The 13939-nt window shown below is 50.2% G+C and overlaps 1 pseudogene; it reads right to left on the reverse strand.

Moving 5' to 3' along the window:
• Positions 1–9741: 9741 nt before the first annotated feature.
• LOC123081621 (malonyl-CoA:anthocyanidin 5-O-glucoside-6''-O-malonyltransferase-like) lies at positions 9742–11190 on the reverse strand (annotated as a pseudogene).
• Positions 11191–13939: the final 2749 nt, after the last annotated feature.

Genomic DNA, 13939 nt, shown 5'->3' on the forward strand with positions numbered 1-13939 from the left:
TTGACAGCTTCCTCCACGAACTCGCGTGCTCCGGACCGCTTGTTGAAATCTTCATTCGTCAGCCAGTTCCATGTGCAGATTTTTCGGAGCTCAACGACCGTTGCATCTGTGATAGCGGGGACAATTCTGCCTTCCCACTTTGCAAAGTATTCCAGCGCGTGAAAGCCACAGTCCGTCCTGCACGAGGAAAAAGAGTTCAGGTGAACACACAAAATGGACAGCTGCAGCAAAGATGGACTTCAGTTCAGATGTGTCAACAAAAAGAGGGGGTGGATTGATGTAAAAATGGCACATGAAGGAGCGGGTTAAAAGAAATTACGTGTTCCCTTGCTTCACAGTCGCCACATACTCAGTCGGGAAATGCCTGATCTGGACCTTTGAATGTTCGTAGTGACGGTTCCAAGTCTCTTTGAGGTTCTTGATGAAGAGTTCGGCATGCGTAGTAAGGTCTGCATCAGCTTCCGAACGGATTGAATCAAGCACCTCGATACGTTGGTTCTTCAGGTCAAGACAGACCGCATAGTGGTGACCACACTTGTCGTGTCGGTCGTGTGGTGCAAGCTCCTGAAACATGGGGAACATGACCTGCATTTAAAAAAGTGAAGAAATGAGATACAAAGTTCACATGAAAGAACAACAGAGGGACAAAAAAATTAGAATCACGTGGAAATGTTTGATTATGGGTGGGAGTAGTTGAAAGAAAGTTGTCGTCCATTGTATGAACAAAATGAGCCATGTATTTTACTATCAAGTTGCCACATAGTTTGCATGGGGATACAAAAAATCAAAAAGTCAGTGTGCACGGCAACTGTTGCCACATGAAAACTTCTGCCACACAAAACACAAGTACATGTTCTGGCAAAAAACCACGCCATGTGAAAAAACGGTGCAGACAGGAAAGGAGTACTCACATATTTCTTCAGTGTGAGCTTGAAGTCACCGTGTTGTGCAAAATTGTTCCTCGGGATTTTGTGGTGGAAGTCACCATCCTATATTTTGCAGGTCACACTGTAATGCATGATTATCTTGTCGGCGCATACATCGTTGTGATTGTTGATGTAGTCGATCCCGCATGCAACTACATTCATCGACATTTTTCTATTTGGCCTCACGGACTCGGCAAGATCACCCAGGTCGACGTACGTCGCTCCGCACTGAATGACTTTCGTTCTGTCCAAACATGAGCTGTATGAAAACGATATAGCATGGAAGAATCATGCCTACTAAGTAAAAAAAATATGAAAGAACTAAAACGTAAGCGGACCATTTATAAAAAGTACGAAGTGGATAAATGGTAAAAAAGAGCAAGCAAGATGAGAGATTATGGGGTATGGTAATTTACGCTTTCAGCTCCTTCATGTGCTTGCTGTTGGTCCTCGCATTTCCAAAACGCTTGACGATATCGTACAGCTGGGTCTGTTCCTTAGTGGCCCTGAATTCGGGCTCGTGGTCTTCCGCGGGGGGTGGATGAACTACCCTCTGCTGCCTCACAGGACCAGGGGTGACACTCCTAATGGTATCCTCAGATACCGTATCTGCAGGCACATTGGAACTTGATTTCCCTTGCCCTCGTGAGGAACTCCTCTGCAATGCTGTCTCCTCGATCATGCGGTAAACTTCATCAAGTGACGGTGAAATCTCCTCAGGGGTGGCTGCAATGAATATAAAAAAAAGTGGGTTAGGATACATATAAAATCCAAAAACAGATGGATTGTGAGGAGGTAAAGGTCCATGATGTGATATGTAGGTAGAAAAAGTGGGGCAGTTGCCATGGGTGGTCCAACTACAGTCGCTATGACATAGCCAATACAATTGCCATGTAGTTGCACTGTAGTTGCCACCTAGTTGTACTGTAGGTACCATGTCACAGCAACTGCAGTTGCCATGTTGTGTCGGCTCCACTTGCCATGTGAATGCCGTATGAAAAAATGCAGCATGGTAGAAAAAATGCAGGTGGCATGATGTGGCAAATCCAGTTGCCATGTGTACTGAACTGTATTTGCCATGTGACAGTAACTACAGTTGCCATGTTGAAATAACTTCAATTGCCACGTGCTTGCCCAAATGTCAAACGCAGCATGGCAGCAAGAAAAAAACGTAGGTGACATGGTGCATCAAATCCAGTTGCCATGTCGTCACATGGCAGTTGCTGTCACAAGTGAGGACCCCCAAAGAATGTGATTGGGACAAAAGTCAAACTACAAACATGTATACAAGAAAATCGTAAGTGCGTGATGAGTGTACCTTGCACAATTGGCTCTGCGAACTTGACAGTCCTCCTGCCCTCGACCATTGGCTGCGCCATCATTGCGGGCATGCCTCCTGGGAAAGCAAAGGCAACTGGTATAGGATCGTGCACCACCGGTTGATCTTGACTGACGCCGAGGCTGAAGCTCGGTGGGATAAAGGCCATTGGGTGCCTCTCATTCCTACTGGCCGGACCACGAACGACTTTCGGGGCAGAATCCAAGGGTGAAAGATCGACAAGCATATCTGAATCGGCCGCTACAAAATGATCGGCCTTATTTGCAGGGCGGGGCGTGTTGTCAGCGGTCTCAGCCACAGCTTTCATGACAATCTTCTTGTTTGGACTGTAGGGGACACCGACATTGACTGGGAGCCTGGAAGTGCGCAGATTTATGCTGGGGATTTCCGCTGCGGGTGAAGGCGCAGTCTGCTCCGGGCGTTCCTCTGCGTCACTCGTGCCCGGCTTGACACCTGCATCAGTTGTGCTCCGGTCTTGCGGTTTCTCCATCACATTGATTTTTGCAGGTGGCGGGAACAGTGTGGACGCAGGAACATAACCAGATTCGTCTCTCCTGCTCCTAGCTACAGCCGGAGCGTTGGGTGTGTCTGTTGATTGCTTGCGGGGGCTACGACGCCTAGGTGGAAGACCAGCACGCGGAACGGTCGCCTTAGCAGTATCTCCACCGATAGGAGCTGGAGCTGTTGCGCCAGGATTCTCATCTGCAGATGGCATATCCTTGTGAAGTGCCGCCTCAGCCGCTTCTGTCATGGACACAGGTGAGACACCAGGCACGCGCTTGGAATCAGTGTCAGATGAGCGCGAATCTTCCTTGCCTAGGTTGGTCTCGGGAGCATCCACTTCGACGCTTGCTGATGGAGTGGCATGGCTCACAGCAGCATCCTTCATTGCCAGAAGAGTTGGCAATATTTCAGCTGTCCTGGCGGATACCGACTCGTCACTCCCCGATGTACGGATGCCTGTTATTCTAGCCTGCACATCTGCAGCCGGCGGAGATGATCGACCACTTGCATCAGAGTTAGTGGGAGCAGTTGACGGTGCAGCAGCAGTATTGTCGCCTGGCGCCTCATGTACATCTGAGTTGCCACCTGTTGACAACTTTGAATGCAGGCGTTCGAGTGGGTCTCTACTGATATGCTTGGCCCCGCGCGTAGTAGTCTTCTTCACCCTGCAAAGGAAAAAAAGCACGTGAAAAATGGTATGAAAAAATGGACAAAAAAATATGTTTGCAATGATAGAAGCATTAAAAACTAAAAAACAAGTGGAAAAAGCTGGTAGTTGCCATGTAAGGGGGTCATGAGTTTGCCATGTGCCATAGTTAGCAGTTGCCATACAGCAGCAGTTATCAAAGTTAGGCAAATTGAAAGGAATGATAGAAAATGTCTGATCTGTGAGGAATGCAATTTCAAAATTAGGTGGGGGATGAACTCTCAGAAGAAAATGGTAAAAAAAAAAGATGACAATTGCCATTAGGTACAGAAATAGTTGCCATTTGGCCTAGATGCCAGTTGCCATGTAAAGATAATAGGAGTTGCCATACATTTAAAAAATGAAGGAAGAAATCATTTGGAAAAATAGCAGTTGCCTCGTGGGGGATGAAACAGAAGAACATGTGACAAAGCAGACCAGTTGCATTGAAAAATCAAGAAAAAAACCGCTATCTCAAATGAAAAGCACATGGAGAAACCTACTTCTTGACTGCCTTCCTCAGGTCAGGCAACACGACAGGATCCCCGATGTTGGTCGTCGTCGTACGAGCAGAAGACCTGGTGGAAGGGATGTCACCAGCAATGGGGGCACCTTTGTTCAAGCGAGCAGAAACACGGGTTGGCGTTGGCGCCTGTTTTTTCATAGCTGCTCGTCCACCAGCGGTCGGCTCACTGCACGCAACAGATGGAAGGAAAAAAGAAGGTGGCAATTGTCAGACAACAAACTAATTGCCGCGCTTGACAAAAAACAAGTGCAAAAGAAATGGATGAGATTGTTCCAAAGAAAAGATACACAACAGAAAACTAAATTTGAGAGTCGAACCTCTTCCTGGCAGCTACGGGGTCGATTCTAGACCTCTTGCCAGCAGAACCCTGCCCAACATCCTCTGGAGCCCTCCCCCTCCTTGATGGCAAAACCCCCTCGCCTCTCGCAGCCGTATGTTCTTTCACTTTCTCCGGTGGGTGGGCACCTGTTGCATCCTTGCCCTTGTTGCCGCATGTGCGAACTTCAGCGTGTTCATCGTCATCGGTGTCATCGTCGTCGTCCTTGCTGAGGCCAGCGTCTCCATCCACATCATCTTGTGTGTCACCGGGCTCTTGGGAGCTGTTGTAGTCATACCGGCCACGGCAACCGGTTGGCCGATGTGTACGTTCTGGGACAAATGAAGTGAACTGCCTCGCAACCGCATCGCTGTCAGAGTCACTGAGGGACGTCCACCCCTCAACCAACTTCCCGAGCAGGCCGGTCATTCCGGATGCAAACTGCCCAATTAGATGCTCCACTGGTGCCCTCACCTGTGCACGAAAACAAGAAGCATCAACAAAAACAACACCCGTACTGCATTCGCTTCCGCGACATCAACATGTAATCCACGGCAAACCGTAGATGTGGACATTTTGATTACCTCAGAAGGGCAAGACGGAGCTGAGTGCACGTCCATCCACTTTTCAAATTTTTGAGGCCCCCCAAACACGCTGTAGTCTATAGCATGCTTGGCCATCAGCTATGAAAAAAACAAAAAAAGAAATTGTAAGCATGCCTTATAAACCACGGACGGTTGCGTCATGTCAAATTTGTAAGCATGCCGTGTGAAAAAGACATAAACAAAAACTAAACCTGTAGTTTTCCATATGTGCCATCAGTTGCCCTGTCTGCGGCAAGCACAGCCTTGACAGCGCTAATGGTCCACGCAGAAACAGCAAACTTGTGAGTAGGCGGCGGGCCTCCTATCCCGGTGAAATCCACGATGGACAGATCAAGAGAGTCGACATACATGAGCTGATTTAAAACAATTTTGCAAAGAAAAGAAAATATCAGTTGCCATCGTGGTTAATTTGTAGTTCAGAAAAAAAGAGAGCAGGATAATGTATGATCCAACGATAATATGTATGTGTTAGTTGCCATCAAAGTGTGATGGCAGTTGTCATCCTACTGTGATAGCAGTTGCCATGCTAATATGAAGGTAGTTGCCACATTGTCAGTATGACAGTTGCCACGTTGTCATTATGGCAGTTGCCACATTGTCACTATGGCAGTTGCTATCTTGTTATGACCAAATTGTCATGCATGAAATAAAAGTACGTTATAAACAAAGAGTTCACACAGAGATCTGGTGAAAATAAATACCATTAAGTGCAGACGACAACCCTTCTGGTACATCTTGTTTTTGAAAGCATCATGGAGAAAGTCGGCAATAAACTTACACCAGTTCATACTCTTCACGTTTTTCAGATTCGCCTGCGCCACACAAAATTTCAGGGCAAAAGAGTTTGCCGCATCAGAAATCAAAACGGAAGAAACGCAACAAAAACACTGGCAGTAGCAAGCATGGATCATTCACCAGGATGGGGAAACATTTGTTGCTTGGGCGAAGAGAAGTGGTCGGTGCGAAAACAGCTGAGATGAGGTACATGAGTAGCTTCATCTTGAAAACTTCTCCGTGCGTCGTCATGTCCTGCAGAGAATCTGCCAGTACAGACGTGTTCGGCATTGCCTCCAACCCAGGAAACAAACGGGCGAACAGCTCTTCCTCGATCTCATTATTAACCTCGTACGGGACTTTGATATGTCCCCGAGGCACACCCAAAGTGCAGAACACGGATTCCTCATTCAATGGAAGTCTTCCCCGTCCCGGGATCACGAATTCCCTGGAGGCGGGATCGTATATCTCACCAAGCCAGTCGCATACCGGGTTGACAAGGTTCGTACACCGGACATCCATCAGAACCTGCATACCCATCTCAGCAGCAGCTCCCTTTTGATCGTCAGTGAATTTGTCAATCAACACGGTCAGACGTTCCTGGGAGGCTCTGTTGCGAATACGTTTCTTCTTCTGCAAAAAACAAACACAAAAGTGTTGAGCTGTTGCCATGTTTTTGCAATGTTATGAAAATTTAGTTCATGATGGATGACTATAAAAAAGATCTAGCTGCCAACAAATAACATAAATCAGGAGGAGGGGGGCGGGTGTGCAGACAGTTACCTCATCGCCCTCTTTTCTCCGTCCAGTTGCCTGATTATGTTGAGGTGGATCCATGAAATCGTCATCATCACTTTGATGATCGCCACGAGTCATTCTGCTGATGTAGGAACAGACCAAATTGTTAATGGCGAAAATGTAAAATGCAATGGGTAAGCAGTTGCCACCTAACAGAAAAATATTAACTATTTGAATGCAAATGTGGTTGCCATACTATGCAGCCAGTTTGCCACACTGTCATATCTGTATTGTGGCAACAGACATTGTGTTCACATACTGTATTGCAACATGATTATACAAAATCCAAAGTGGCAAACACGCCAACTCGATGTGCACATTAGTTCCGTCCAGTGCTACCGATTGTGGCAACTATCAAAGTTTGGAAACTGTCGCAAATAATTCAGAAAAAAAACAAGTCTCACAAATGAAAAAGAATGTTTGAGGTTACTATTATGTAAATTCAGTAAAAAATCAGTTTGCCTCGTTCAAGAGCGTGTATGTGGCAACTATCTCATTCATTCAGTAAAATTTAGTTGCCCCCCTTGTGTGTGAGCTTGAACACATTTGTGGCAACTATGACAGTCAGTTTCAGAAAATATGTTGCCGCAGAAGAGAACACATTTGTGGCAACTGCCACATTTGTTCATGTAGTTTAGTTGCCACACACCTGTTCACGTTCGGTCATACTGCCATAGTTGCCACATTCAGAAAGCATATTTTTTCTGGTTACTTATCGTACAAGTTCAGCAGAATTAAAATTTGCCACATGGGAAGAGCATGCATGTGGCAACTGCCACAGGAGTTCAAATGAATTAGTTGCCACCTCGTTTTGGGGTGGCAACTATGACAGTCATTTTCGGAAATCTGTTGCCACATGGGAGAACACGTTTGTGGCAACTACCACGTTTCTTCAGGTAGTTTAGTTGCCGCACATTTGTTCACGTTCAATCATACTGCCAATTTCGCCACAGTCTGCAGTTTCAACCCCAAAACTAGACTAGGTCTAGGTTTCAATGGCAACTACTTCAACCTCAAAATCACCCTTACAATTCTCGCGCGAAATGACTGCAACCCCAAATTTCGAACCAATCCGCACCAAAACAACCCGGCGGACAACTCTCAAAATCCAAATGCAAGACTAATGCGTTGCCTACGAGCAGGCATAGCCTCACCGACGATGCCGCCGCAGCGGCGGCGACGAAACTGCCCACTCCCACGAAGCAACGGCAGGCACACAACTATGGCGCACCGCCGCAGCGGCGGGAACGCCGGCGCACCGCCGCAGCGGGGGGAATGCCGGCGCACCGCCGAATCGCCGGAATTTCTAGGAATGGATCTAGAAATCGAACAGGAAGGAAAGAGGGGAACAAAATCAGGGAGGGTATGCGATAGATGAAGCGAGCATTACCTTCGACCCGCACGCGTTCCGGCGACGCCGCTCCGCTCCGACGAGCACCACCAACGCCCGCGAACACCGTCGACTGTCCCGCCTCCGCCGTCGCCTTCTCCCCTCGCCTTCTCCTCCAGTGGACTGTAATGCGAGTGGGTTGTGCCAGTAAATGCGACGCGGGGGAGAGTGAATGGAACCGTGAGGGAGAGGGTGGAGGGGTGTGCGACGTGTTTGACGTCAACTGCGGTCGGACCGTGGCGTGCGGGCGCATGGCAGTTCCACCGCACGCCTCTCAGTGGCAACCGCTGACCGCTGGATGACAACTACCGTGCGGGCGAACCCACTCGCACACCGCACACTAGAATCGTCCAACGTGGCGCCGAAAACCAGCCCTTTTGCTCCAAGATTCGTGCAAAACGAAACCAACGGCGATGCTTGCGTGTGGACGGAGTGGTGAACGCCCACACGTGTGGGCGTTAACATTTTCGTTTTTTTAATTGTATTTGTTCAGGCTAGTACGTTCGAGAGGCTGAGCCACCCCACACGCTTGAAACTGCAGAATGTTCCATCCTGACATGATTGTTCACTTTGGTTTTGGGGCCTGAATGATTACACAATGATTTCATCCCTGCACAAAACAACATTCGACTATGTGTTCACGGAATCATGGCGTGGGCTTAAACTGCAAATCATTGTGCTAGTGTGAAGCGCAAATAAAGCTACACACGTGTATATATGCATATGAAGCGGTTGCACGAGACCCGGGGACCTACGGTCAGTGTTCTCTTCAACTTGTTCGTTGCTCGCCCTTGTCGGCTGTATGAACACGGACGAGAGAGAGGATTTTCAACCGTGCACGAGACCTCCCGTATATGCATGCGCATTATTTTGTTTTGTTATGTGGGCTCACTGATATCACAAGGCTGCACGTTAGAGACCGTCCTCAAGTACATCGAGGGCAGTAACACGTTCAGGCTGGAGTACCCCGCTCCCCCGTCCTTCTCCCGCCGATGTGGGAGCTCGTGGACGCGGAGGCGCATGGACTCGGGGGCGTCCTCCTCCTCGTCCGGCCGCTCGACCGGCTTTCCATGCCTCCGCCCCGTCAAGCCGGAGCCCTAGGACACGTCGGTCAGCCACCGCACCCGCAGCTCCGGCGTCCGCATCGCCGACTCCTCCCCCACCTCTGGCCGCCTCGTCCTCGTGAGCCCGCCCGCCCCGCGGAGTACGAGGCCATAGTCCGGCGCGGCTTCTCCGACGAGGAGGCCCTAAAGTGGGCGCGGGGCGACTACCTCCGCAACGAGATGGTCCGGTAGCGCCAAGCCTTGAAGGAGATAGCCGCCCGCAAGCGTGGGCACGAGGACAAGCACGGCGTGGTGATCCTCGACGGCGACAAGGATGAGGATGCCCACGGACCGTCCAACCCGCTGCGCCAACCTGGGGAGGGGTGCAGCAGGGACGGCGGCCGCGGAGGAGGCGACGACGGCGGCGGCGGCGGCGACTACACACAGTTCTACATGCTCTTCGGCATGTAGAGCTTCAAGGGCGTCAGGCTGCGAGGAGTAGCGAGGACGACAGCGGACCTAGTAGCGTTTTTTTTTGTAAAATGTTTTAAATATGTATGAACTTATTAAAGTTTGGATGAATTTGCGCCTAGTTTGTGATTTTTAAATAAATCATGGTCCCGTGACTGAAAAGCATTATGCCCCCAACACGTGATTTTCGCCGATACGTCTCCATGGTGCGATTTTTAGCGCCTCCTAACGGCTGGAGATGCTCTTACAAAACAGTGTGTAGATACGGTATGGGCGTGTTGATGCTGCTGCATGTGCGCTCCAGTGACCAGTCCACTCCATCACGTGCACCCATAGGCATCGAAGTATGCATTAATCGACCACTCTACTTGTTTAATGGTGTGGTGCACTGCAGCCACGCGATGGCATCGTGGAAGCAGCATTGGAACCTCCGCGTGGCATCCGATGGCAGGGAGATGCCCACCTCAATGCCGCCGCTGCTCCGGCGGCTCTCCGCCACCGCCATGGCGCCAGTCCTCGCCACGGATACGATCTCCACTTTGGCCGGCTGCCCAAACCCAAAGTCGACGCCGTAGACCCGGAACCTGGGCGACCCTGCCACGGCCAGCACGCCGTCGCCGGATAATATGGCCTCCCTTACCCGCTCCCACCACAGCTCCGGTGACCGAATGCTGCCGACGCGCACCGCCTGCTCGATCGCCGCAGCCACCGCCGTGCACGCGGTGAAGAGGCCAACCGCGCCGGCCGTGGCGAGCCGGTCCTTGGGCGCGGCGTTCAGGGCGGCGCCGACGCAGTTGCCGAGGTACTCGTCTGGAATGGGATCAGGCTCCATCCGCGAGCGGTGGTCGACGGGGAAGATGAAGTAGGTCGAGCCGCCGCCGCCGCCGTTACTTGCTGCGTCGTCGTGTTTAGCGCGCTGGTGGCATGACCAGATGAAGCCGAAGGTGGCAACCAGTGAGGAGCATCGCGGCGGCGCGCCCCCCCTTCCCAGCCGCGGCGAGCCGCACGACGTCCTTGATGCGCTGTATGTTTTCCATGGACAGAGTGAAGGTGGTGAAGGAGCTTATCGCCGGCCATCTTGACGTCATTCTTCTTCTCGGTGCTCGCCATGGCTCTAATGAAGGCGTCGCAAAGACCGCTTGGGTCCTTGACGAGAGTTCTGTCGATGACTGGGGGCGCCGGCGCGACGGCGCCGGAGCTGGCCGCCGCCCCGGTGTGGAGGAAACGCGTGGAGCACGCCCCGTCGCAGGCGGCGTGATGCAGGGCCATGCCGACGGAGAGGCCGCGGCCGCCGCGCAGCACGGTGGCTTGCAGGGCGAGCACCGCGCCGCCGTCCGGGAGAGGCGGCACGAGCTGTGCGATCTTGGCGACCTCCCTCGGCCCGTCCAGGGCCAGCTCGTCGACGTCGAGGTCGTACATGGCGACGGTGAAGGTGACGCCGTCGCCGGGCTGGTAGTGGAGCTCGTGGCGGTCGGTGGTGCCGGGCCTGAGGCGCAGGCGGCCGGCGAGCGGGTAGAAGGCGCGGAGGGCTTGGGAGAGTGAGGTCTTGAGGTTGGAGAGGATGGTGGCGGCGCCGGGGCCGGGGACGAGGTGGTAGAAAAAGACGCGCTCCACCGGCGGGAAGTTGAGCCAAAAGACATCGAAGAAGGTGAGCGGGAGGGAGGTCTCCGGCACCGGAGGGATCGGCCAGGGCGCTACGACGGCGCTCTCCAGTACCCTGAGCTTCGGAGAAGCTTCTTGCTGTGGTGCTGGCGCCATTGCTGGATCCGTGGGTGCTTAAGCTTGCGCGTTGCGCCTGGATTTCAAGTTTTCCAGCGGCCGGGCCCACGCGATCCGTGGGTGCTTAAGCTTACTGGTACGGGTTGTATTGGAGTACTATATAGTACTCCTTCCGTAAACTAATATAAGAGTGTTTAGAATACTAAAATAGTAATCTAAACGCTCTTATATTAATTTACAGAGGGAGTATAAGCCATGTCACTAGGGTTGTATGGGCAACGGGAGGGGTGGTGACCGGGAGCTCAGACGTGCCCGCTCTTCGGTGGGGCGGGGTAGTGGCGTTCACGGTGACACCCGAGGATGGGGCGCTCTTTTTGAAGACGTTGTTGTGGTTCTTTTTTCTGTGCCTGGTCTTCCGAGTGAAGACCTTTGTTCGGTATGGACTCGGCTATGGCCACGCTCTGCGCCGTTCTCCTTCTTAGAGGAGTTGTCGTGAAGCTTAGGTGTGCTAGGTCATAGTGTGGGGGTGCTTAGTGCTTCCGGTCCCCGTAGCTAGTAGCACAGTCGTGTGTGTTATGCATGTGTCGGCTATCTCAGGTTCGACTTGTAAGGGGGATACCTCACCACCTTGTATCATTCGCCCGTGTACTTTTTCGGTAGTTCGGTTGTTGCTTTATATATAAAACGGGGGCGAAAACCTGTTTCAAGAAAAAAGCAAAACAAAAACTGATGTGCAACATATAAGCCTGACTTGTTTCCCGGGGGGAGGGGGGGTGCGTTGGACCACCACCGCGTCCCCCGTCGATCATCACCACACATTCCCGGCAATCGCGTCACACAGCCCCACGACAACAATGAAATGTGCGACCACCACCACCATGACCACCACCACCATGGCCCTGGCCACCATAGCCACACCGTCCCGAGCCCAGCTTGCCTCTGTCCAAACAGCATGTGTGAAAAAAAGGCAGGAATCACCGGGATCCACTACCGCCGCAGCACTGAGAGCCGAGCCATGACGGGAGGATTTCTGGAACGTGGGGAATGGGAGAGTGAGGAAGAGATATCAGCAAAGGGGGAAACTAGATGAGATCGTTCGCCGGGAGATGTGAAAATGCGAACGAATAAGTAAAGCTGGCGCAGCTTCAAGATTGTGCAAAAATCCGTGCGACCAAATCCAACGATACGGGAGGTGTTTGCTTGGAGCTGCGAAAATACGAACAGACGCTAATAACATTACGATTTTTCTTTTGAACCCCTCTTTAGTCACTTCATTTATTTAGTGGACAAATACACGATTACACAACATCGATCAAATTTGCTATTCCTTGGCAACTAAAGTCTTTTTACGATTCAGTCGTCAATTTGGCCAACATCTATGATTGAGACGAAGTGATGCGGCTAGCCGTCACGTCCTCGGAGAGGCCTTACCAAGGAGATATAGTATGTTCGAAGGTTCGGATGATGGTTGGGGCAGGAAGGGGGAAGCTACGGGGTCATCGATACCAAAATTAATTCTCAGGGTTTAGAGGGAAGCCCATTACGACGATGGCACAAGGAAGGTGGTAGCATGGGTGGGGCGAGATGCCACGCGGCAGTGTCCATCGATTGCAGTGGCAGTTAGGACGATGTTAGGTGGCGGCGACACAATTATGCCACCTCGGACTAGGTGGGTCGGGGCTTCGGGAGGAGAAAGAATAAGGTCACTATCGGGAGGAGGAAGAAGAGAGTGGCCGTTAGATTCCAATCCAGTGGTCACGTGAAATGGACCCAAAGTTACAATTTTTTTTAGAGAAACATTTCAATCCAGTGATCACGTGAAATGGACCCAAGGTTAATTTTTTTTTCCAGAGAAACAACTCTTGCCACGGTAATCCACGGATGTCTACTCCCGTAAATTCAACAATAACTATATTCAAAAAATCTGAAATTTGTTTTGCATCCAAGATGTTTGAGTGCCCTAGGAGCAAGCATGTAAATTTGTTTGCATCCAACATGTTTGAGCCATTTTTTTAGAAGTTCTTCGAGTGCCATTTGTTCATTAGATTTCGCACAATTCAGCATCCTGGATGCCATTTTTAATTAATTTATTTTGAATCATTTGACTTTTTCTATCCAATTTTAATTTATTTATTTTGAATCGTTTGACTTTTTTTAAAATACTGTGTGTCTTAGATGAGCCCGGGCTCCAAAACGCCCCCCCGCCTATCCCTGCACGTGTCTTAGGGCCAGTTTTTTTTGTCGATTCTCAGTCTGGTCATGGTGGGAGTAACATAGGTAGTAACATAGATGCCATATAAGCAAAAATGATGATGTGGCAAGTAGTTAATGAGGAGAGAGGCAAATAGAGTAACATAATATGTTACCATCACATAGCGGTTTCCAATGCATAATGAGTCTATAAAGTAATAAATGAACGCAATTATGTTACCACATCTATGTTACCACACCTATGATACTACCCACTATAAAGGTAGTAACATAGACTAGTAACATATGTATGTTACTGGTCTAAGTTACTCCCCACTATGACCAGCCTCATAGAATCTCGAGAATGGGGTCTTTCCTAAGCTTCTCCTAGAATCTTGAACTCATCAATTTTTTACAATCCGAGCTAGTTAGGCTATAAATAACTAGGATTGTGAAAAAAATATGGGTTCAAGATTCTAAAGGAAGCTGGGTGAAGGGTCAATTCTCATACAATCCGAGCTAGTTAGGCTATAAATAACTAGGATTGTGAAAAAAATATGGGTTCAAGATTCTAAAGGAAGCTGGGTGAAGGGTCAATTCTCAAGATTCTAGAAGAATCAGCGAAAAAAACTGGGCCTTAATAAAGTATGTAA

Source organism: Triticum aestivum, chromosome 4A, assembly GCF_018294505.1.
Source record: "Triticum aestivum cultivar Chinese Spring chromosome 4A, IWGSC CS RefSeq v2.1, whole genome shotgun sequence".
In the NCBI taxonomy this organism is placed as follows: Eukaryota; Viridiplantae; Streptophyta; class Magnoliopsida; order Poales; family Poaceae; genus Triticum; species Triticum aestivum.